The sequence below is a fragment of the Leptopilina heterotoma genome, unplaced genomic scaffold (genome assembly GCF_015476425.1).
Source record: "Leptopilina heterotoma isolate Lh14 unplaced genomic scaffold, ASM1547642v1 Lhet_46, whole genome shotgun sequence".
NCBI classification, from domain to species: domain Eukaryota; kingdom Metazoa; phylum Arthropoda; class Insecta; order Hymenoptera; family Figitidae; genus Leptopilina; species Leptopilina heterotoma.
This window is the reverse complement of record NW_025111092.1, coordinates 137,068-163,224: the sequence shown is the minus strand read 5'-3', so window position 1 is coordinate 163,224 and position 26,157 is coordinate 137,068. Positions and strand designations below refer to the sequence as shown.

The 26,157-nt window shown below is 28.5% G+C and overlaps 1 protein-coding gene across 1 annotated transcript in view; it reads right to left on the bottom strand.

Annotated features, from left to right (window-relative positions):
• Nucleotides 1–26,157, bottom strand: part of LOC122507287 (inhibitory POU protein) — a 120,447-nt gene that overhangs the window by 37,250 nt on the left and 57,040 nt on the right. The window lies entirely within an intron of this gene.

Below are 26,157 nucleotides of genomic sequence, written 5' to 3'. Positions count from 1 at the left end.
AGAAATTAAATTAAACTACAATATTTAATTATAATTATAAAATAAAATTCTAACAAGAAAATCAGGAGGTATAAATACAGTCGACTCTCGGTCTCGATAAATTGAATCTCAAGGAACATGAAAAAAAATTCAAATTATCGAGGGTTTTATTTATCGAATGTTTTAGGCATCAAAATTTTTTCAAACAACCTTAAATCAACTTTAATTTATAGAGGAATTCAATTTATTGAAAGTTCAATTTATTAATAATTTATTAATTTTAACAAAAATAAAATTCCGCTCAACAATTACTTTTACATTTTCTTTTCAATACATACAAATATTCAGTTACAAAAAAAGTTATTTTTTCTTTATTTGAAAATATTTTATTCAAAACTACTTTTAATCTTCCTTCTTTGATTGAAAGAAAAATACACTGTAAAAAATTTGAGGATTTTTCCCTGAGGTTTCTTGTGTGGTATATTCCACAAATTTATAAGGAAAAGTATTTTTACTACGATTTTGTGGGATTTTCCACAAACTTGGGGAAAAGTGATAAAATATTAGAAAATTTTCCACGAAGTGGAGAGAAAAAGATTCTTCACTAAAATTTTTTTGCAATTTTTCATAAAAATATTGTTGCAAAGGGAAAATTCCACAAGATTTTAAGGGGAAATTTCCTCAGGTTTTTGGGGAAAATTTCCCCAAGATTTTAAAGGGAAAATTCCACAAGATTTTAAAGCAAAATTTCCTCGAGTTTTCTTGGGGAATATTCCGGAAGTTTTCTTAGTGGAAATTTAACTTTTTGTTTAAAATTGCGTCACCAAGATTTTGGGGAATTTTCCCAAAAAATTTTTTAAACTTTGTCAATATTATGCAAAATACAGAAAAGAGCTCACTTTTTTCCAATTTCAAAATATTTTATAACATTTAATTTTCAAAATATTAAAACTTTTGGAAATTCACTGTCCATTATTTTATTTTTGATTCTGGATTTGCGTTAAATTCAATTATTTTCAAAATTTTCAGTTAAAATTCTTCAAAATCTCGATTATTTTGAAAAATTTTAATAAAAATATTTTTAATATTACAATATTCCAATTGCTTGAAAATTTGTCAATAAATTATTTTCGAGAACTCAATGAATCTTAAAAAAATTAAGTTAAAAAATTTTTAAAAACCTAAGTTTTCTTATAACCTTTAAATAAACGTAGACTAAAAACAAAGAAAATAATGTATTCTTACAAACGAGACGAGTTTTCCTTTTTTTTTTGATTTTCAGAAATAAAAACTTGTATCGATTTCAGTTACTACTTATTAATTCGTACTGGAGAGGAAAAGAGAGAAAAGGAGAGAAAAAATGGGAAAAACAGAGACAGAAAAAGAGAGAAAAAGAGAGAGTGGCAAATATTCAAAATTGATCGGTGCAGACTTTCATTATACATCCTGACTGAATATTTTATTCTAATAACTGGATAATATGTATATTTAAACCGACCGTCTAGAATTGACGGAATCAGGGCATAGCGGCGTCGCGACGCCGTCATAAATTAAATGAGTTACTTCAGGAGCGATGCAGAAGTAGGTAATTCAATATCGAGAGAGTAATATTAAAGCATCGGACATATTTTTAATTGCAAATTATCTCCTCAGAAAGTATCATTTTGCAAAAAGCGTTTAAAAATAAAACCAAGAAGAAAAAACCCCCGCCAAAATAGTCAAGATATTAATATATTTCTAAATTACTAATTCAATTTATGCTTTTCAAACAAAAAAAATAATTTTAATTTGTAATAATTTTGAATACAATTCAATAATTAAAACAAATCATCAATTAATATTGAAATTCGAGACTTGATTTGCGTTGTTATTTTTTCAATATTGAGCCAATACTGGGCCGATATTGGTCATTTTTACAAAATTAGTAGAATCATGTGTTTTTTTGCTTCTCTTATAAGGCTTTTATATTTTCTGGTTACCTTCCTAGGGTGAGATTGAACCAATGCAATATTGAAAGTAATTTTTCCATAATTTAGCCAATATTGGCCCAAGACTGCGAATGTAGAAATCACTCCCAAAATTTGATGTTAAATGGGAGGAACATTAAATTAAGAATTAAATTATGAAAAAGGGTTTATTAAAATTCAAGAGTAGTGTTTGCATCGTACACTATAACAATCTCAGACCAATATTGGCCCGACCATGGTAGTATAGCTCGTGAAATTGGCCAAACCAAATCGTATTTTTTTTTTTTACTTTAAACAGCAGTCTTATTCAACGTTCTGTAATCCAATGGAAAAATTTTAAAAAAGCGTCCAATTACACAGGACCACAAAATTGTTTTAAAGAAAGTATTGACCGGACTATATTTTTTAAATGTTTTTTGGGTCGCTGAATTCGAATCCGAACTCAGTTTTCCGCCATCACGTCAAGTTTCTTCACAAATTAATAAATTTCGAAAATAACTGACTGTAAACAAGATTTAAATATAAATAAGCAAAAGATTCTATTAAAAAACAACTTTAAAACACTGAAAAAATATTATATAATGTTAAACAATCAAAAAAACTCAAAAATATTCAAAATTAAAGATGGCGGATCCAATATGGCGTCGATTTTTTTAAAATTCACCCAATTCGCCTGAAATTTGTTACTCGGGGGTTTTTGGGGTTGCTAAATACGAATTTCACCTTAGTTTTTAAAAATTCAAAATCTGATAAATTTTTAACTAATTTGTTAGCCATATTGGATCCGCCATTTTGAATTTTGAAAAACTAAGGTGAAATTCGTATTTAGCGACCCCAAAAAACCCCGAGTAACAAGTTTCAAGTAAATCTGATAAATTTTTAAAAAATTCGACAGACATATTGGATCCGCCATTTTGAAGAAACTTAACGTGATGGCGGAAAACTGAGTTCGGATTCGAATTAAGCGACCGAAAAAACATATAAAAACCATGGTCTGGTCAATACTTTCTTTTAAAAAAATTTTGTGGTCCTGTGTTATAGAAGCAATGCTACCATGATTGAACCAATATTGACCCAAGATGGCGAGTGCATAATCTAACTCTTAACGAGTTTAAATAATGGACACTGGTTTTTGTATTTTAGTTATTACACAATTGAAATCCTGGGCAATATTGATGCAATTTTTAAATTTGAGAAATGACGTTGAAACTTGGGCAAATGATGGCAATAACAGTTAGTACAATATTGTCAGCTTCAATAATTATAGAATTCAGAAAAATTGTACTTTTTCCACATAAATGTTAATGATAGAAATCTCAGTCAAATTTTCCTCGAATATTTTTAAATCCAAAACTTGGCATTGTTTTCAATTCAACATTTACAAACTTGGGCCTATATTGGCACCTACAGTCGGTTAAATATTAATCTTGGTGCAATATTGACGAGATAAGATAATTCAATTTTCGTGAATTGGAACTGTTTCCAAACTTCAAGTCCTGGGACAATATTAGCAGCAACAGTTATGTATTTTAACTATGAAGGTTTATTTTAGGTTTTTAAATTGCCAGGATCTGGTCAATATTGTTAAGAATCAATCGTTACACTAATCATCATAGTCTTGCAAATTATAGTTATTTTAATTCTAAATGTACTGAAAAAAATCATTAATAGCTTTTTATATTATTGAAATCTTGGCTGAATTCTGATTTAATATTCAAATTCAAAACTGTTAGTCAGTTCAAAGTAATTAATCGAATTTTGGGCTTTATATGCGTTCTCTATTCGCTCGCGTCTTTGGTCTACTATTTTCATTCGGGATAAAATAATTTTCTATCAACGCCCAGGTAGGGCCCGGTAAGACCCAAGTCTCCCCACGTGTTTCATTCCACATCAAGACCAGAGAACGAAACATTTCTATTATTCTCAATTTATTATTATTGATATCCACTCCCCAATGGGAAATTTACAACTGGCGTAGTACTGCGTCAGCACTGGCAGCACTGGCGGCAAGGCTGAGAGCCAGCACTGGCATGGCACTGGGATGATAACGCCGTCTGGCGCTGCCGAAGTACTGTCTGTCAGTGCTGCCAGGCAGCGCTGGCGTAGCACTGGATCAGTGCTGGCTGAGAATATTGCCGCAATAAATGCTGTATTGTTATTAATTAGTCGTAAATGAATAATTATAAATAATTTAACAACTAAATGGTAAATAATATTAATAAATATTTATTATTCATAAAATATTTCTCTTCTCAAAGAAATTGTATTAAAGATGGAGACTAACAATGGATATAGTAAATGAAGTAGAAAAAAATTGTTTATAACATCTAAAAATTAAATAATAAACAATTACAGTAAGTGTGCATTAGATTTTCATATTTTAGTACCTAACGATTGGAATCTAGAAATATCGCAAACCTATGAAAATAAACAAAATTGCTGACGAGGGGAATCGAACCTACGACCTACGGACTTACAGACTAACGCTCTAACCACTATGCTAACGACACATGTGTACAGTAAAGTATTAATATCTCAGTATCATTCAGACATATAATTATTGAGTCAAAGATGAGAAAAAAATAGGGATACGTTAGAAATAATAAATTGAAATAAAATAAATTAAACTAAATTTTTAATAATGAAATTACTTTACTTATTGCATTTAACATTTTACGTAATTCTTAAATTACGTGGTAATTTTTTAATAATTTTTTATTCATAGTAAGAAGTATAATAGTATTTTAATAGGAACCAAATTATTATTGAGATTAAAGTTTAAATTTTGTTTATAATTTTAATTTGTTGAAATAATTTATTATTCACAAAATTAGACAATTGTGTTAAATTGTTATTATTAAATTTTATAAGAATAAAAAATGAACAACTGAAAAGTAAAATATTAATTTTTTTCAATAAATGTATATTTATAAACATTCATAAACTTTTTTTATAATTTTTTTCAAGTTTATGTCAAAAAAGCAATGTTGGCAAAGAGCGTTGTGAACAATTTTTCTATACTCAGCCAGCACTTGCCGCCGTGGCTTGTCCAAGCTTTGGCGAAACAAAAATTCTGTACTGCGCCAGCACTAATTGTCGAGGCTCGGCTAGACTACGCCGAACAATCGTCTGAGTACTAAGCCAGTGGTGAACATCGGCACTACACTGGCATTTCCCATTGGGTCGAAGTCAATATTAAAATAAATGCAACAAACCGTAAAAAAAATTATTCTTCTCATATCTTTAAAGTTTACACAATAAACAAACAAGTTGAATATGAATAAACATTTATGTAAAATTAACACTAAGATAACAAAGTGTATTGTGTACATAAGAGGTATATGGTTTTCTATATATGCATACATATACATATATATAGTGAATGAATAATTCGAATGAATGGATGCGTGCGGAACACGATATCATGTCATTAGTTCATAACTCCGCATGCAAACGTTGTACATAGTTCTACAATTTACAGTGATAAGCAAATGTTTAGTTAGTTCTCGATTCCAGTACTATATTATACTGCGAATAATAACCCTATAACAACACTGATGAAGTGACAATATTCATCGGAATATATAATCTCTAAACTTGGTCTCTTTAATCCTTAGAAATATGTGTCATTACTTATTGTATTTTGATCGCGACACTTTACACGCGGTTGCAATAAAATTCTGTTTCTATTTTATTATTTATTCGTGTACAGAGATGTGTTAGTGTTTACAAAAGTTTACAGATTTCTACTATAAATAATCTATACAAATTTATACAGAAATCTACAAATTTCTACTAAAATACACAAATTTTTGGATTTACATATTTTTGTCGAAATTTATAAATTTGTACAAAGTTTACAAAATTCTACAGCAATCTACAAACTTCTGCAGAAGTTTATGAATTTTTCACAAAAACACACAAATTTCAACAAAAAATTATAAATTTCGACAAAAATTTACAAATTTCCATGAAAACCCTCATAACTTCAACTAAAATCTACAAATTTCTATAGATAATTCAGGGTAACCACAAATATTTAATTTTATTTTTCCCTGACTTTTCCCTGATTTCCAGACTTTTTCCTGACCATAAAGAATATTCTGATTCACTCTAAAAATTATTAGATACTCAAGAAAACATTCTATTACATTTACTTACGAATTTCTTAAATTGTAAAATTATTCGCAAACATCAATAACTAAATTTTTAAATAAGTATTTCATTATTATTTTTCCATAGGAATTCAAATTCAAACATTTTTAAAATTAAATAACTTATAAGAATATTATTATAAAACATGAAGATATCAATTACTCCGAGTCGAAGACTCGGAGTGATTGATATCTTCATGTTTTATAAAAGTTTTAATTTCATAAAATTTTTCAAAAAAAGTTAAATTATTTACAAAAATTATAATAAAATTCTAAGCAAGAATTCAATTATTTTCATAAATAATAAAATTCTTCACATGGTTTCAATTATTTTTAATACAATTTTAAATAAATTTCTCGAAAAATAAAATTATCTTCAAAAATTTTTTGCAAGAATTAAATTACATTTCACAAATAATGAAACTCTTCGCTGAAATTCAAAAATTTTCAAAATTTACATTTTTAATACAAGTTTTCAAAAGAATATAATTATTTAAATAAAATGTAATAAAATTCGTTGCATAAATTCAATTATTTTTACAAGTAATAAAATTTTTCCCATGAATTCAATTATTTGAAAAAAATTGATAAAATTCCTTGTAAGAATTCCATTATTTTCATAAATTATAAAATTTTTCTCAGGATTTCAATTATTTATAATACAATTTAAAGTAAATTGCTAGAAAAATGGAATTATTCTCTTAATTTTTTTGTAAGAATTTAATTACATTTCACGAATATAATGAAATTCTTCGTTGAAATTCAAATATTTTCATAATCTACTTTTTTAATAAAAGTTCTCAAAAGAATTCAATTATTTAAAAAAATGTAATAAAATTCGATGCAGGAATTCAATTATTTTCATAAATAATAAGATTGTTTACATTATTTCAATTATTTAAAAAGAATTTGAAAAAATTTATTGCAAGAATTCAATTACTTTCATAAATTAATAAAATTCTTCACAGGATTTCAATTATTTTTAATACAATTTTAAGTAAATTCTTCGAAAAATGTCACTATTTTCAAAAATTTTGTTAAAATTCTTCGAAAGAATTCAATTATGTATTTTATCAATTATGTATTTTTAAAAATTCATGCTATAATGCTTTTAATATTCAATTATTATCTTAAATTTTAACTAATATTCATTTTTAAATAAATTTTTATTGGAAAATTCTACAAGAATTCAATTATTTAAATACAAAAATAAATAATTTAGTGAATAAATAAATGTTTTTCGAAACTAAATTATCATAAAGAATTTTATCAACAAATTTGAATTTTTTCGAGAAATTTTAATAAAATTTTCAAGAATAATTAAATTTTTCGAGGTATTCAATTAAAATTGTATTATAAATAATTGAAATTCTATGATGAATTTTATTATTCATGAAAATAATTGAATTTTCGTTAAAAATGTTATTAATTATGAAAATAATTGAATTATTGCAAAGTTTACTTAGAATTTTATTAAAAAAATTTTTTTTTAAATAATTGAATTCTTTTGAAAAATTTTATTAAAACTGTAGAAATTGAATATCATTGAATTGAGAAAAATTTTTTGAAAATAATTGAAATTTTGCATAGAATTTTATTAAAATTTTTGAAAATAATTAAAATTTGGAGAAGAATTTTATTATTTTTAAAGATAATTGAATTTTGATGAGAATTTTTTTAAATTTTTGAACATAATTGAATTTTTGCAAAGAATTTTATTACTTTTGAAAATAATTGAATTTCTGCAATCGTTTGTAACTTCTCCAAAATTCAATTTTTTCCAGTTACTTAAATAAAAATCCCTGACTTTTCCCTGAATTCCCTGATTTCCCTGACCTGTGGCAACTCTGTAATTATAAATTATCACTAAAGTTTACAAATTTCGGCAGAAATATTAAAGTTATTTTAAAGTAACTTTACTTTTGGTTGTATAATCGAACCGAATTTCGACCAACTTGGCTCTAATGTGGCTGAAACAAGGCACCAAGTCTAGACTATGTCAGGGCTCAACTGTGTCAAAATTAGACTACGAAAACAATTTTATCTTCTCTGGTTCCAAATGGATGCACACACTGACCTGGCTCTAGTCTGGCCCCTGTCAACATTTCTTATTGTATCAGACTAATAATAGGCGAAATTATAATGACGGGGTAAAATTGAAAATATTTCAAAAATTAAAAACAAAAGGAAATTTTGGACCTATCAGGGGCCAAGTTTAGAAATCGTACACGCTTAGGGCCGTAGAATTAAGCCCTATTTACCCCAAAAACAAACAGGATACGTTTGTTTTTCACATTTACTAGTGTTAGTTTAGACAAATTTTAGAACGAGTAGTGGTTCCTAGATTGGTCCAATATTGGCCCGAGATAATGAATATAGAAATAATTGCAAATCTTTGAATTTTAATACATCCCGTATAAACATTGCCATATGGTGGCCATAAAATGGCATGAAACACCTTCCCAGAACGGGGCCATGGCAAAATTTCTACATGGGATTGGAAAATGCATAATCTCTTAAGTTTCAAAAAATATTCTCAAGGAATGGGAACGATTACAAATTGAAAAAATGATCATTGCCAATATTGACTCAAGTTTGTAAATGTAAAGAAACAAAATTTTAATCCTCATTTTAAATATAAGGTTATTTTATGTAATGAAACAAGAGTTGTTGACAAATATCCATTTTCTTAGTAACATTTCTTTCTATTTTTTCAATCTTGGTCCAATATTGGCAACTCTTTTATTCTACCGAATTAAAACTTAAAACTACTTTCTCAAAAGACTTGAGTCCAACGTAAACGAAAAGTCTTATCGGATAGGAATTACAAAATCCTACTTTGGCCCGATTACAATCATATCCAAACCTGGAACAAAAAAGGCCAGGTCGGGCCCAAAGCGGTCGGCATGTTTCATTCCAGATTTAGCTTTTTCCACACTAAAACTATCTACAAGATAAGCAAAAACGTTAAAGTACCCAACCGAGAAATTGTTCTATGCGGTTTTAATCCACTAATGTCAGAATCAATTTGTTTCACACAAATATGCATATACATGTAACAATATATACATGTAACAAAGAAAGACACAATATCAGAAATGATGGGTAATCAGTTTTCATTTAGAGCCATTGTAACAGCAAAATGTACATTACCCTAAAATGAATGGACAATGTGCAATAAGCAGAGTTAATGTTGAACTTGCATGAATAATTAAAGCTAATTTAATATTGCCCTAGAAGATGACAAGAGGCAAAATTTCACTAATAGTAGAATCACTATTTGTAGATTTGCATATCATTATAATAATGCTAAACGTAAATCTATAAAGTAAAGGGGGGAAATGGGGGGAAAAACACCAGATTATGTGCGAATGGTGATATTATAATTCGAAATTAATTACTTACACCTTATATTATCAAATCGTATTGAAATTTTGATTAGGCCCTGATTGGGACCGGTTGGGAAGAACTTGAATAGAACTATAAAGTGCAACCCTCTTTCAGCCAGTTTACAATCAGAGAGTCGATTACGTATTTTTATTTTCATTCTCACTTTTACTTTCAATTTAGTAGATTTTCATTTTCACTACAAAAGATTAATTCTTGCAAAAAATGTAATTTTGACTCCGTGTAGAAAAACCAAAACCTGGCGCAAATCTGGCCTGATTGAAATCGGGCCCAAATAGGAGTTAATTCTTGTGACTTAATTTCCTAACTCGGCCTCTAAAATGTGCCTAACAGGATCCGAATAGGGCCTAATAAGAGCTAAACCTGGTCTGTATCAAAAACCAGTTTTAGCCTTAAGGCCTAAGTAATACTTCAAGGGACAAGGGATGAAGATTTTCGTTATAATCATCATAAAAAATGGCGCTAAATGTAACTAAAATTGTGTTATACATATGAAAAAAAAACAATTACACAAACATCAATCTCAATTTGAAAAAAAAATATTACATTTGCGAGTGGAGGAGACACCTTTATTTCGGGTAATAAAACTGGAGAGTATATATGTGAGGTTGTAATTCTTTGCAATAGAAGTAACCGTAAAATTCCCATACTACGTGACATTCGCTTCATCCTTTAAAGCAGGGAAGAAGATAACGTGAGGAGCATCGCGTGATTGCCAACCACCGCGATTCTGCGCTCTCAGCTTGACCTGTCATCCCTCATTCCCCTCGCCCCTTCCCCACAACACTATAAATCCAAATCCTTCCCCTCCTACATATATATATATGTAGAGAGAGAGAGAGAACATTCGTATGTTTGCACACTCTTATACGATTCGCCCTGTGTACATGCATTTACATCTACGTGCAGGACAATTGTGTGTGTATATTCTATAACAGAAAATGTATTTTAAATTTTTACTGTAATTTTAATTTAATTAAAATTTTTTTTATCAAGTCTGGACAACTTAATTGGCCCTGAACTGGTTGAAACCTGGCGCCCGGATGAGGAAATTTGGAACCAAACTGTTAGGGATAATACTGGTCCGAGTTTTTGATTGTAAAAACCAACGAAATAACTATATATAATAATTTTTAAGACAATTCGCATAATTTAGAATTGATTCTTAACAATATTGGCCCTATCTTGGCAATTTAAAAACCCAAAGCAAATCTTTACAGTTCAGGTAACTGTTGCTGTTAATATTGTCCCAGGACTTGAACTTTGGAAACAGTTCGAATTCACGAAAATTGAATTAACTCATCTCGCTAATATTGCGCCAAGATTGCGAATTTTGAGACAAATGTCAAGTCTGAAAGTTGCAAAAATTGAAGAAATATCGACACAAGTTTTCAATATTTAAAAAAAATGCAATTACTAACGCATCTTTGCGATTGGATTAATACTTAATGGACTATTAGTACCAATATAGGCCCAAGTTTGAAAATATTGAAACCATAAGTTTCGAATTTAAAGATTCGAGGAAAAGTTGACTAAGATTTCTATGATTAAAATTTATATATGGAAAAAAAACAATTTTTCTGATTTCTACAATTTTTGAAGCTGACAATTCCCAGGTGGAAAAGTTAACGTTAGTTAATGTTAGTTAACGTTAGACTAACGTTTCAACGCCAAGTTTCAATGCCATTTCTCGAATTTAAACATTGCAGAAATATTGACCCAGGACTCCAATTGTGCAAAAGCAAATATATAAAAACCAATGTCAATTATTTATACTCTATTAGCGTTAGATTCTACATTCGCAGTCTTTGACCAATATTGGTTCAATCATGGTAAAATTTATTTCAATTATTAGTTCATTTTCACCCACAAAAGGAAACTAGAGAAAACAGAAAACCATGGTTTCTGCAATCGCAATCTTGGGACAATATTGGTCATATCTTGGCCAAATCTTGTACTTTTTGAAGGAAATGTATTAATATTTTAATTATACAAATAAAGTAAACAAGTAGCAAAAAATAGTACATAAAGGGATAGAAAATTTATAAATAATAAAATGTTAAATCTAAAACTGGTATTCTGGTTAAGCCCAAGTTAGGACCCTTCTAGAAAAAACCAATTCTAAGTTTTTTAATTCTGTCACTTTAGGAAAATATTCTCATTTTCTGTATAAGTTTATTTAAATTTTGAGCCAAAATTTTGATCCAATATTAAAAATTAATAGTTGATTTCAGAATTTGTAGTATTGGGGCAATATTGGCCATATCTTGGAAAAGCTGCTTCCAATATTGGTCCAATCTTACTTCAATGAGGAAAAGTCGAAGGAGGAAACAAATAACATCCTCATGAAGAAAAATACAAAAGGCACGAAATTCTACTAATCCTAGGAAAAAATTTATCAAGACGGGCGCAGTATTGGTCTAAGATTCCAAATCCAAAACTCAAAATGAAGCTTCAAATTTAAATATTAATCAGAATTTATTTACAATTCTGAAATTGTGCCCCAAACTATAGGTCTAATATTCAAACACAAACCTTTGTTTCTAAATTCGCAATCTTGGTCCAATATTGGACATATCTTAGAAAAGCTGTTTTCAATATTGGTCCAATCTTACTTCAATGAGGGAAAGTCAAAGGAGGAAACAAATAAAATCCTCATGAAGAAAAATACAAAAGGCACGTAATTCGACTAATTCTATGAGCAGCTTTACCAAAACGGGAGCAACATTCGCTAAAGATTGCGAGTCCAAAAATGAAAGTCAACCCTCAAATTCAAATATTAATGAAAAGTTGTTCACATTCCCGAAACTCTGCACCAAACTGTTGGTCCAATATTAAAAATTAAATCTTTATTTTTGCATCCGCAATCTTGGGACAATACTGGCTGTAGCTCTTGGTAACATTGGTCCAATTTTTCCCACTGGTTCTACGATTGACGATATAAAGAAAAAAAGAAGTTTGCTCGCAAAAAGAAAACAAATGTCGATATATAGTGACGCGACAGGTGTTTGAAATGTCTTAAATGAATCCTATGAATAATCTAGTGGGGTTGACACTGACGGCATCGGCAAGTTTTTTTTCCAATTATAACAAAAGCGACGTTGCGCAACTCCAACTCATTTGTTATTAACAGGCGGAAAGGTGCGCGCCGAAGTGCAGGGGACTTTGAACACGACTTCACACTTTGACTCTCCCTCCGCTCTATATAGCTTTACCCTTCACTCGTCCCATAACATCTACCTTTCTCTCTATCTCTCTCTATCACTCTCTCTGTCTCTTTCTATCTCTGAAAATCTAAGTAATTATCAACTAAAGTTCCTCTTCACGAAACTTATATATATATATATATATACATATATAGAAAAAAAGGAGAAAAAATCCAAGGGAACTAAATTTCTTCTTCCAAACTTTCAGAATTAAACTTCCATTCAAAGAACTTTTAAAGTCTTTAAAAAAGAAAAGATGGAAATTTTCAAATTTTATTACAACTAAAGTTTTAAAGTGAAAATAAATCCCAAAATTCAAAATTGTTTATAATTAATAACAATTCCAAAATATGGTCATTTTTTCCATTTTCAAAAAATTGTAAAGATGATAATAAAAAATCATTAATATCATCATATTTTAGGAATATATTCATTTGACAGAATTTTCTTTCAGTCGATTTAAATTTTTTCTAATTTCTTTTTCATTGACTTAAAATTAACCTGATTTTTTACTTCACAGAATTTAAAAATATAAACAAGTTTTTATTGAAGAAAATTTTCTTTCAACAGAATTTCTAATTAACCCAGTTACTGCATAAAATAACTTTTATTTAAATGAATTTTTATTTAGAAGATATTCGACTTAGAAGAAATTCAGAAATTCTATTAAATGATTATTTCTTGAAATAAAAATTACATTCAAATAAAAAATTTTTTTAATAGAAAATGCGGAGTAAATAGAAATGACTACTGCTAAATGAAAATTTTCTGTAATTAAAAATCCAATTATATAATTTGCGTTAGAATATTGAATTTATCCCTGATTTTTATAAAGAAAATTTAAGGAGAACTTAATTATAATAAGAAATTATAATTTTTAGAAGCAAAAATTTAATTTAAAACTCTAAAGTATTTTCAATAGAATTTTAGAAAATTTCAATTATTTAAAAAAAATAGAACTGAAATATTTTTAAAAATAAATGATTCAAACTTTTCCAAATTATTTCTACGAATTTCAATTAAATTCTTTAAAACATTCAATTATTTTTTAGGTCTAAAATTTTAGGAAATTTTTTAATACCTTATAAATTTTCAATTACCTTTAAATAAATAAATAGAACTGAAATATAGTTAAAAAATAACGTGTTGAACTTTTCTAGATTCTTTTTAAGAATTTTAATTAAATTCTTTAAAAAATTCAACTATTTTCTATAAAATTGTAGGAAAATTCAATTATTTTTAATATTTTCAATTACTTACCTTTAAATAAACTTATTACAATAAAATTCTTTAGAAAATTCAATTATTTTTTAACAGAATTTTAGAAATTTTAAATTATTTAAAAAATTGTCATTTTTATTAAGCATTATTAAAAAATAGAACTGAATTATTTTTTAAAATTATTGCGTTAAACTTTTTGTTTTCATGAATTACAATTAATAAATTGAAATCCTTTTAAAAATCTGTAAAATTGGATTATGTGTATTTTCAAAAATAGAAAAAATATGTTTTATGTGAAAATTCGTTGATTAGAAAGTTTATAGAGCGGAAAAAAAAGAAATTTAATAGAATTAAAAATTTCAAATATTTTTAAAGATTACTGGACACCTAAAAGTAGAATTTTTTATCAGTTTTGAAAATTTAATGCTTTTTCTTGTAATTTTGATACAATTCCCTGACCAATTTTATTTTTCCGGTTATTTCCCTGACCTGTGGCAACCATTTAATTATTATAATTATTATAATAATGGATATATTATTAATTAATTAATCAAATTAAATAGAATTAGAAATTGAATTCAATTATGCAGAAATTCAAAAAAAAAATTGACTAAAAGCAGAGTGAGTCAAATAAAATTCCATGCAATGAAATCATTTAATAAAATATTAATAATAATAATAATAATATAATTATTTGACGAAACAAACCATTAATGCTTCGAAATAGAAGAGCAATTTATCATCGGGGTTTTCCACGTATAAATTCAATATTAAACTTATTGCATAAAATAATTATTTCATACATCTTTTTGCAGGACATTTTTTTTTTCGAAAGAGGAGTGAGTACTTAGTGTATAGTTATATGTTGGTATAGGTGGATTTACGTCGAGTCGCCTCATTACTGTTTCAGGAGAAAAACACGAGTCTCGACGAAGCGCGAGGCGCTTAAGAGCTTAGTAAAGAGAATTTATGAAATTTCTTTATGTAATATTCTGATTCACAGACACTGTGTGTACTGCCTTCGTTAACTCTCGACTTCGTCAATTTCTCTTCTTTCACTTATAGCATAGTAGTGCGGCAGAGAAAAAGGACAAAGCTGATGACGATAATGATCATAATGCTGAAAAATCCAAATTAATTTCGATTATTATTTGTTGTTTAATTTTTGCTATTATTAATTTTTGTTGTTACTATTTTAATTACCGTATTCTAATTTTTATCAAATTTTTATTTATCGCGAGGAGAAATTGTCACACCTGGCTTTGAATTATATTGAAAAGCCTTTCCCGACGTAGGCCCGAGATAGGCTAAACCTAGTCACAGCCTAACAATTTATAGCCTCAATTGGGTCGAGATTGCTATACTATACTGAAAAATGACTTTTTCTGTGATTCCAATCGGCTAAGGCATTATTAAACCCTATTTTAGCCAAGTTAGGGCAAGGTTAAATCTTCACATGAAATTGGTCTATAATACTTACTAGGCCATACTCGGCACCTAATAGGGCCGAGTTTAACCATATAGCGGACCAAGTTTCTAAATAGGGTCACGTTAGATCCTAATCGGGCCATGTGTTTCATTCCCGTTTTGAGCCGGGTCTGTGTTTTCTTACACGGATAGTAAAACTATATGGAAAAATAAAGCAAATATTTTGTCAAAATTTACAAAAAAAAAAGTAATGAGTAAATAGTAATTCGAATCTGGACCCAATTTAATAATGAAACACATTTTTCGACCTGGCTCTATCTAGTCCCTGTTAGAATTTAATTATAATCGGACTGTAATAAGTAAATACACTACAAATTAATAAGAAGCGTCTAAATAGTCAAATTATCCTTTTATAACGTGGTCTTGATCAATTTTCACTTCCATTCCTGGCCCTGGCTATAATACCTAGTCAAAACTTCCTCAAAAAATTCAAGACCTTAATTTATAGAAATACTAATCCAACCCAGGTAAAAGTTTCATTCTGGGTAATGAAACCCGAACAAAAAGTTGGTACTTTTCGAGATGCGCGGACAGATTTTTTACAACCAGGTTTAAACCAGACCCTGATCGGGGACAATTAGGGCGCAAGCTCTAATAAAATATAGAATAAATAAAAAATAAATCTTTAAAAAAATAAGCTTTGAATTTTTTACCCACAAATCTTAGTAATTCATTTGTGGTTAAATCTACACCCTAGTAGAAATTTGTCGTGGCATGACTAGATTTATTCAAGTTACTGTACAGTTTTAGTCATGGAAGTTTAATCTAGCTTAACTGGCGAATTACTAGACAGCTACTGCATAACACTGTTAAAGAAAATATAAAGTTGAACTTGATTATTACTGCATAGAAGTCCTGTACAGTTATTTTCATGGCACTGTCGAGGCGTTCCGAGAAATGATGTTCCAAAGTTTGTCGTGGCGTTAGCGCTACCGCCAGTTTCAGTAACTAAACAGTTGTGTATTGACATTTTCGAAATATTTTCTATAAAATAAATCTTTTGGTTTTACAGTTTATAGTTTTTATAATTTTAATTTTGTTCTTTTATTTTACTGTTGACAACTAAATAACAAATTTTTTAAATTATTTAATATTAAAATTTTGATTTAATAATAAAAATTTCTTTTCAATCAAAATTTATTTTTAATGACAATTCCTTTAGAAAAAAAAAATTTTTTTAAAATTCGCTTCAATTAATTGAGTTAATTAAAATAACTAATTTTTTAAATTCAGAAGACAATTTCTTTTCAAGATTATATACTCTTATTATATGTATAAATATTAATTTAACAAACCTGTTACATACAAAAAGTTAGAATTGGTCCAATAAAGTGAGGTTATGTTTTACATTGATGAATTGACGTTGACATATGTATAGCTCTCCGATCTGAATAACAGAACTGTCTATAATTAATGACAGTAGACAGTAACAATTTATTACTAATTCCTTACGGAAAAAATAGACATAATTCTAGTTACACCCGCGAATTATTTCTTTCAGTGTATACTCTGATGTATTTATGGAAAATGTCTACACAACACTGTTCAGTTGCTGGACTGACGGTAGCGCTAACGCCACGACAAACTTTGAAACATAATTTCACGGAACGCCTAGACAGTACCATGAGAATAACTGGACAGACAGAACTTCTATACAGTAATAATCAATAAGTTCAACTTTAGAGTGTTATGCAGTAGCTGTCCAGTAATTCGCCAGTTGAGCTAGAAAAGATGAAAAAGGGAACTGCTTTACCTGCCGGTAGAGTATGGTTCTTATTTTTCCGGAATCGTCCATCGACTAGAACGGCCGTGATGCGTAAAGCGTGCGTTTAGGTATTTCGTCCCAGTGTGACCCGAGTTCGCTCCCCGAAACCGCTAGATATTTTTCGTTTGAACTGAATTAATTCTTCATATTAGGGTTTACTTATAAGTTTGTAGTGTGATAAAATAATAATATTTATTTCAGTGTTGTGCTTAATTAAAGGAAAAAGTGAATGTTGTTTAATGTAAAAAAATGACATGTGTTCAAGAATCAGTAATTTTTATATTTTTTTTTAATTATGTAGTTATTTAAAAATAATTTTACAGATAATTTATTATAAATCATTTATTATACGGAACAATAGATACACCAACAGTAAAAATATAGTTTCGTAAAATTTTAATTTATTTAATTTGTTGACAAAAAAATTTAACGTTATATTTTCAAATTTGTACGTGTTTAATACGTAACGTCAATATAAAGAAAGTTTTGACATTTCCAAGTGAATTATTTTGTATAGTTTTTCTACAGGACTGATGATCAGAAACTGTAAAATTTGACTGGACAATAACTTGAAGAAATTAGCGTGACATCACTTTATAGTTTTTAGCCAGTTTAACTGTAAAGTGCCTCGAAATTTTCCAGTGGAACTGTCCAGTGCCCTTAAAGATACTATGACAAATTTCTACTAGGGCATTTACAAATTATTCTCGAAAAGCTATATGTACAAAACGTGAAAATCTGTTTTGGATTCGCTCCAAAATAAAGAAATAAAAAAAATATGGTAAATCAGAAAAAGGGAAAAACAAATATAACAGAGGCGAATATAATCCAACCTGTTTTCGAAAAAACATTAATATTCTTATGGTTTAAAATCTGCGCAGATTTGAATAAGAAGATTAAGATTTAATGATGTTTTATACTAAAGCCAAAAGGAGATTTACTTTTAGAAAATCAAGTCCCAGTTTATGTATAATCATGACTGCGTATACTTCGAAAGTTAAATTTACATCTCTTGTATATTGGCAATTCCACGTCAAATTTTTGTATGGCATTTTAAAATTGGTTAAACATATTTTTTTCTCATATGTGACCGGGTCTGAGAAAAGGGACCTACTTACCAAAAAATCGATTTTTTTTATGATAGTTTCTTAAAGTTTAAGGTCCTAGAAATACAATGCAATCAGTCCCGATTGTTAAAAAAATTTTTTGCAATTGTTTAAACAAATTTAAAAAAAAAAATTTTTTTTAATTTTTTTTATGATAATATAAGTAATTTTAAGACAAAAATTACTTTTGGTTGTCTAAGTGTCAAGAATATTTCCCCTAAATCTTAAATTGAATGCCTAAACCATTTACAAAAAATTCTACTTAATTCCTCGAAGATGATCCCCAAGTATACCCGTCATCGGCAACCTGGTTGGGTAAGTCAAAAAATAACTATGGATTATTTTAAAGTTCAGAATTATTCATTATTGTATCAGTTCTGAACTTGCATAAAAAATTTCAGACTTCTAGGACATCCGGAAGTCTTTTAAATTAATTTTGAAAATTCCATAATTTGACTTTTGCAAAGTAAATTGTTTATAACAATTACAGGATTGTTTGAACATTTATTTAACCATAAAAATCGAATTCAGTATAAAAAAATACATAAAGAAAAAAGAACACTCATCATGTTAATTTAAATGTAAAATGTTTCAAGAAATCTAATTTATTTGGATAGAAAACTTTAAACGCGTTTTTCTCGAAAAGTTGATTTTGGTAAGTAGGTCCCTTTTCTCAGACCCGGTCACATATATATTCTTTATAGAAAAATATTAAATAAGTAGGTATTTTTTTATTTTTCTATATTTGCCACAATTTTCAAGTAATGAATTTTCGAAATTTTGGATTTTTAAAAGTAGACCTATTTTTAATATATGTGACCTGGACAGTTAAACAGTTAACAGTTAACAGTAGTTAACTTAGAAAAACTCTTGTAACTTTTTTAAATAGTAATATTTTTTAATCTATTTAGGCTTATTTTCTTCACTGCCCAATGGGAAATGCCAGTGTAGTGCCGATGCTCACCACTGGCTTAGTACTCAGACGATTGTTCGGCGTAGTCTAGCCGAGCTTCGACAATTAGTGCTGGCGCAGTACAGAATTTTTGTTTCGCCAAAGCTTGGACAAGCCACGGCGGCAAGTGCTGGCTGAGTATAGAAAAATTGTTCACAACGCTCTTTGCCAACATTGCTTTTTTGACATAAACTTGAAAAAAATTATAAAAAGAGTTTATAAATGTTTATAAATATAAATTTATTGAAAAAAATTAATATTTTACTTTTCAGTTGTTCATTTTTTATTCTTATTAAATTTAATAATAACAATTTAACACAATTGTCTAATTTTGTAAATAATAAATTATTTAAACAAATTAAAATTATAAACAAAATTTAAACTTTAATCTCAATAATAATTTGGTTCCTATTAAAATACTATTATACTTCTTACTATGAATAAAAAATTATTAAAAAATTACCACGTAATTTAAGAATTACGTAAAATGTTAAATGCAATAAGTAAAGTAATTTAATTTTTAAAAATGTAGTTTAATTTATTTTATTTCAATTTATTATTTCTAACGTATCCCTATTTTTTTCTCATCTTTGACTCAATAATTGTATGTCTGAATGATACTGAGATATTAAAATTTTACTGCACACACGTGTCGTTAGCAAAGTGGTTAGAGCGTTAGTCTGTTAGTCCGTAGGTCGTAGGTTCGATTCCCCTCGTCAGCAATTTTGTTTATTTTCATAGGTTTGTGATATTTCTAGATTCAAATCGTTAGGTACTAAAATATGAAAATCTAATGCACACTTACTGTAATTGTTTATTATTTAATTTTTAAATGTTATAAACAATTTTTTTCTACTTCATTTACTATATCCGCATTGTTAGTCTCCATCTTTAATACAATTTCTTTAAGAAGAGAAATATTTTATGAATAATAACTATTTATTAATATTATTTACCATTTTGTTGTTAAATTATTTATAATTATTAATTTACGACTAATTAATAAATAACAATACGGCATTTATAGCGGCAATATTCTCAGCCAGCACTCGTCCAGTGCTGCGCCAGCGCTGTCTGGCAGCACTGACAGACAGTACTTCGGCAGCGCCAGACGGCGTTATCATCCCAGTGCCATGCCAGTGCTGGCTCTCAGCCTTGCCGCCAGTGCTGCCAGTGCTGGCGCAGTACTACGCCAGTTGTAAATTTCCCATTGGGTGTGGATCACAGTATCAAAATAAAAAACATAAAAGTAATGAAAATTTTTTAAAAATAATTGTTTATATAAATTAATAACAAACTCCCCAAACGGAGGAGTTAATTTTAACTGTTGACAGTTGTCAAAGAAACTGGCAACTTTTCAAAATAATACAAAATTATCGTCTTCTTTATTTTAATTTGTATAATAACAAAAAAATCAGTTTTTTCGTATTTTTACTCTTGTTTCTTTTGACTTCAAAAAAATTTTTTAAAACACTTCTAATCAACTTATGACTTTTTGGTTTTCATCATCCTTAACCCCTTAACAGTCCTTGGACCATATATGGCCACGAAAAGTCGTGCCACCTTTGCGTCTGTGGCCTTATATGGCCACCTCAAAAAAAAAATACTAGGTAAACATGATTTGATTTTAGTAGCCAAGTACATACTACTATTTTTGGGGTCGCTGAAACCGAATCTGAAGTCAGATTTAAAAAATTCAAAATGGCGGACCCAAAATGGCGACTTTAAAAAATAGAAAAATTTCAAATTCGCTTGAAACTCGTTACTCGGGGGTTTTCGGGGTCTCTGATTACAAATACGATGTCAGATTTTCAAAATTCAAAATGGCGGATCCAATATGGTGGATAATTTCAAGATTGATGCGATTCGATTAAAATTCGTTTCTCGGGGGTTTTTGGGGTCGTTGAATTTGAATTTGATGTTCGTTTTACAAAATTCAAAATGGCGGATCCAATATGGCGGATAATTTTAAAATTTATGCGTTTTGATCGAAATTCGGTTTCCGAGGTTTTTTGGGGTCGCTGAATTCGAATTTGATGTTCGTTTTTCTAAATGCTAAATTGTGGATTCAATATGTCGATCAAATTTTTTGAATTGGATCCGACATTTTGAATTTTGAAAATCTGACATCATATTTGTAATCAGAGACCCCGAAAACCCCCGAGTAACGAGTTTTAAGCGAATCTGAAAAAAATTTTTTTTTTGAAGTCGCCATTTTGGATCCGCTATTTTGAATTTTTTAAATCTGACTTCAGATTTAGATTTAGCGACCTCGAAAACCCCCGAGAAATGAATTTCCCTTGAAACGCTTTAATTTTAAAATTATCCACCATATTTGATCGCCATATATTGGATCCGCCATTTTGAATTTTCAAAAACTAACCTCAAATTCGAATTCAGCGACCCCAAAAACCTTATATATGATGAAATCATATTTTTTTGTAAACTTTTTTTTCGGACCGTTTTTGGACCACAAGTGATTTTCAACTGGACTGCGAAGGGGTTAAGAGCGTTTCAAACTCTATCCGAATCAACAAAAAAGTAAAAAATGATTTTTTTACACGTAAGGTCCCTTTTCATAGACCACTGTCACATATAGCTAATAAGTTTGAATGTATTGAGTTTATAAAAAAGTTTGCAAAGGAAGAAAATTTTAGTTTTTTTTTCAATTTTTAAGTAATGTAGAAAAATTATTAACTTGAAAACATATAAGATGGTCAAAAATATTTAATTTTCATTTTTGAAGAGGTTAGAATTTTTTTCTTTTCACCTATTGCATATTATTGCAAATGCATGCGAGAAGTTGTTTAGAATTGTAAAATATGCATGGAAAAAAATTGGCGTTAAAAAATATTAAAAACTGTAAGAGAAGATCGATTTTTAATATTCAAATCTTTAAATTTTGCCGAAATTTCGAAAGTCCTGAACCTTTAATTTAGACTATGATTTCTATGGTTTTTATTCTTACCACGAAAATGAGCTAAACGTCAATTTTAACAATGTTTTTTGAATCATTGCCTCAAATTACGTAAGTATACACAGTTTGAAAAAAAATTAAAGATTTAATGCTTTCGAAATTTCGGCAAAACTTAAAGTTTTAAATATTAAAAATCGATCTTTTGTTACAGTTTTTAATATTTTTTAACGCCAATTTTTTTCCATGCATAATTTTACAATTCTAAACAACTTCTCGCATGGATTTGCAATAATATCCAATAGGTGAAAAGAAAAAAATTCTAACCTCTACAAAAATTAAAATTAAATATTTTTGACTATCTTATATATGTTTTCAGGTTAAAAATGATGCAAGAAAAAAAAATCTCTTTTAATAATTTTATTTTAAAGAGGTCAAAGTAAAGGTGGGGTCTCCCCTTGAACAAGGGGAAATTTATCGTTTTTGCATGTGTACTATGGAATACCGTTATTTCGCTATTGTTACTTTATTATTATACTTATTACACTAGTATTACGACATATTGCCCAAAAATTACATCATATTACACGAGAATTACAGTAAATTGCATAAGAATTACGGCAAATTGCACTGGTATTACGTCATATTGCACAAATATTACAGCCAATTACGTAAGTCTTACGGTTTTATTACATAAGTATTACAGTATAAATAACTATTCCAGAGGTATAACTTTAGTATTCTTACTTAATTATTGTTATTATTTTAGGGTATTACGCCGACGCATTATTACATGTTATTACTAACTTTTTCTAATTATCATATTCAATTTTTCATTAAAATTTTTGAGAATTTAGAATTATTTTCAAAATTCTCATCTAAAATTCTTCAAAATTTGAATTTAAAAAATTGTAATTAAATATTTTTGAAAAATCGATTTATTTAGTTGCAATATGTGGAAGAAAAATTGAAAAAGTTAGATTAGATTCTGATCTGTCTAAGACCAGGCTTCAATCTAGCGACCCTAATTTTAAGATTAGGATTTTAAGATTAGATACTGATTTTAGACTTTCTAACCTGGGCAACCTTATAGGCATATTCTTAAATGCTAGCCTATTTTCTGATCGGGCTGAAATGGGGCTCTAACCTGGTGACCCGAATTTTTCCTTTCAACCTAATTCTAAGCTTCCAGTCCTGGTCCCGGCCTGGCAACAGTCAACATTTCTTCTCCTTGTCCCTATACTGTTAAATTACATCACTGTAGGTCCTTAAAGAAATCTTATAAACCCCCTAAGGCCAAAAGACCTACATTTCTATCGAAAAAATGCTATAATAGTAAAAAATTATTTTCCATGCGGAAACAAAATGTATCTGAAAGCAACAAACTCATGGATTTCTCATGAAAACAAAAGAAGAAACAAAAAAGGAAGCGAATAAACTCGAACAGCAGTCGATAAATCATAATCAGCCGGCCTTCGAGCGCGGCGTGATATTTTTTTTCGAAGCGGGAGCCAAAAGCCGACGGCGGCAGATGGCGAATATAAAAAATCAGTGATTTTGTAGGCTCTATATCGAGGGCAGCTTCGCTCATTGGCTACATTCGCGTTCCGCCCCCGCAACCCCGCCAATCAGACTGACGGCGCTTTCTCTCTCATCGATCCAAACCATCTCTCCCCCCCCTTCCGCTATACTCAGCCGCCATACTCAACCTGCCCTATCCTTTTTCCCTATGTTACCTGTACTGCGGGAATATAGTCTTCTCCTCCCGCACACGAGCTCTCCTCTAAAACACTATATGTATACGTATAACTACGAGTAGGTTATAGACAAAGAAGAAGACATAATATTCTCAGATATGGAATTGCCTTATTCTAAAGGCATTCCTCTGAAACGTAATATAAACTGAATTCTTCAAGAAAAAGGGTAGAACGATGTCTTAGATTTATGGTCAGTGTCGACTAGAAATTTCGTGCTTTCAAAGCACACTCTTGGGAAATTTTATAGTGAAAGAGTACTACATTGTTGGAGAAAGAGCGAGAGAGAAAGAGAAATAAAGTACTCTTCTTTTTAATATTTCAAAATAGTTTATATACAGACAAACCACTTTGTTTTTTTTAACAATTCCTCTCTTTTGGTTTATTTTTAAGAAAAAATGGAAAATTTTATACTCAAATTCTATGCTGGCTAAGAATTATTACCGGGCTCTGACTTGGGCCAAATCGGGCTATGCAAGGATCGACTTTAAGACTCAAAAAAAGTCGCTTTAGTCGCATAAATTCACAACAAAAGTAGCGAAAAGTCGCATGAAATTTTAGAAAAAACGACAAAAAAGAGGCATTAAATTCTAAAAGTTGTTAAAAAAATAGCAAAATGTTAATGGGGTAATATTAGAATTGAGTGTAGGGGTTAAAATCAAAAAATTGTTAAAATCTTGTCCAGGATAATTTGGTTGTTAAAAATTCATGATTTTAAAATTTAAATACAAACATCTTACAGATTATAATTTTTTCTACAATACCTGGTTATTTAATTTAATTTTTTATTGATACAACAGGTACAAAAGTGAGAATTTTTATAACACTAAATGCGAAATTTAAAGAATTTTCAACGTGTCCCCAGATTTGAAATCTTTTAGTCATCGTGTCCTCACACACATATTCACCGGTTTTCAAATTGGTATCGCAATTAAAAGTTGTAAATCTATGAAATAAATAAAGTACGATATAAATTTGATAATACGTGAGCATAGAGAAATGTCAAAATCAATTTAAAAATCAGTAAAATGATATTTTGATAATAATAAGAAAAGAGTACATCTTCTTTTTGTCATCGTGTCCCGTCCGACATATTTTTTTAGGAGTGAAGTCAGTCGTTACATAGATAGAAAAAAAATTTCTAAAATCTATTTGGTTAGATATCAAAAAATATTTTCAGAAATTCATATTAAAACGATTAACACGCTAAATAATAGGTATGTTATTATTATTTAACAGATAAATTCAGTAATTAAATAATTAAACTAATAAAAATAAAAAAATAATTATTACTATAAACTCTTTGTGTAATTTCATCATATTGAAATAATAGGTTAAGCATGTGATTACTAAAAAAAATATTATTAAGCAAATAAGTGTTCCTTGATCTTGCATTTTATGATTTTTGACATATTTTAGAACATAACTAACAAAACAGACAATTTTTTCAACATTTCAAAGATTTTATTTGCTTTTAAAAAGTTAGGCACATATTGTTTTTTTTTTATTTTAAACCGTAGAAGGAAAAAAAAATATTTTTTATGAAAATAATTTTATTTGTTGTTGGGTCAGAATTCGTAAAATTTTCACGAAAAATAAAGTTTTTTTTAAATCGAAATGTTAAAGAAACATTTCTATTTAGCCATAGGAATAATGTGCTATAATTCTAAAAAGCATCAAAATCGCATCTCTGCGCAATATAATTTTTATTATAATAACTTTTAAAATAATTGTCGCTCTTCTAAATTTTCCCTACGGATTTTGATTCCTTATAGTTTTAATTGTATGTTGAGATTTTTTTCAAATTTCTAAAAGGCCCAGAACATTACAAAAATAAATTGTTTATAAACAATTTATTAAATAATTGTTAAAATAAAAAATAAACTTTTTAAGAAATTTCTAATTCTAAACGAAAGTGTATGTTATCCCCTTTATATTCCCGCTTAGTTATCATTTAAATCGGTTCATTCATTAAAGAGAAACAAAATTTTGTTAAAAAAAGTTGCAAAAAAATTCATTTTTCTAAAATTTTTATACAACAAATTTTTTTTCTGTTCTCTGGTAGACACATTCCTAAGGCCAAATAGAAATGTTTTTTCATTTCAATTTAAAACAAAAACATTTTATTTTTCTTGAAAATTTCACAAATTCTGACCCAATTTCTTTATTTGCAATATGAAACACAATAATAATTTATAATCGTAATAATTATTTTTTATCACAACAAAATACTTAAATGAATA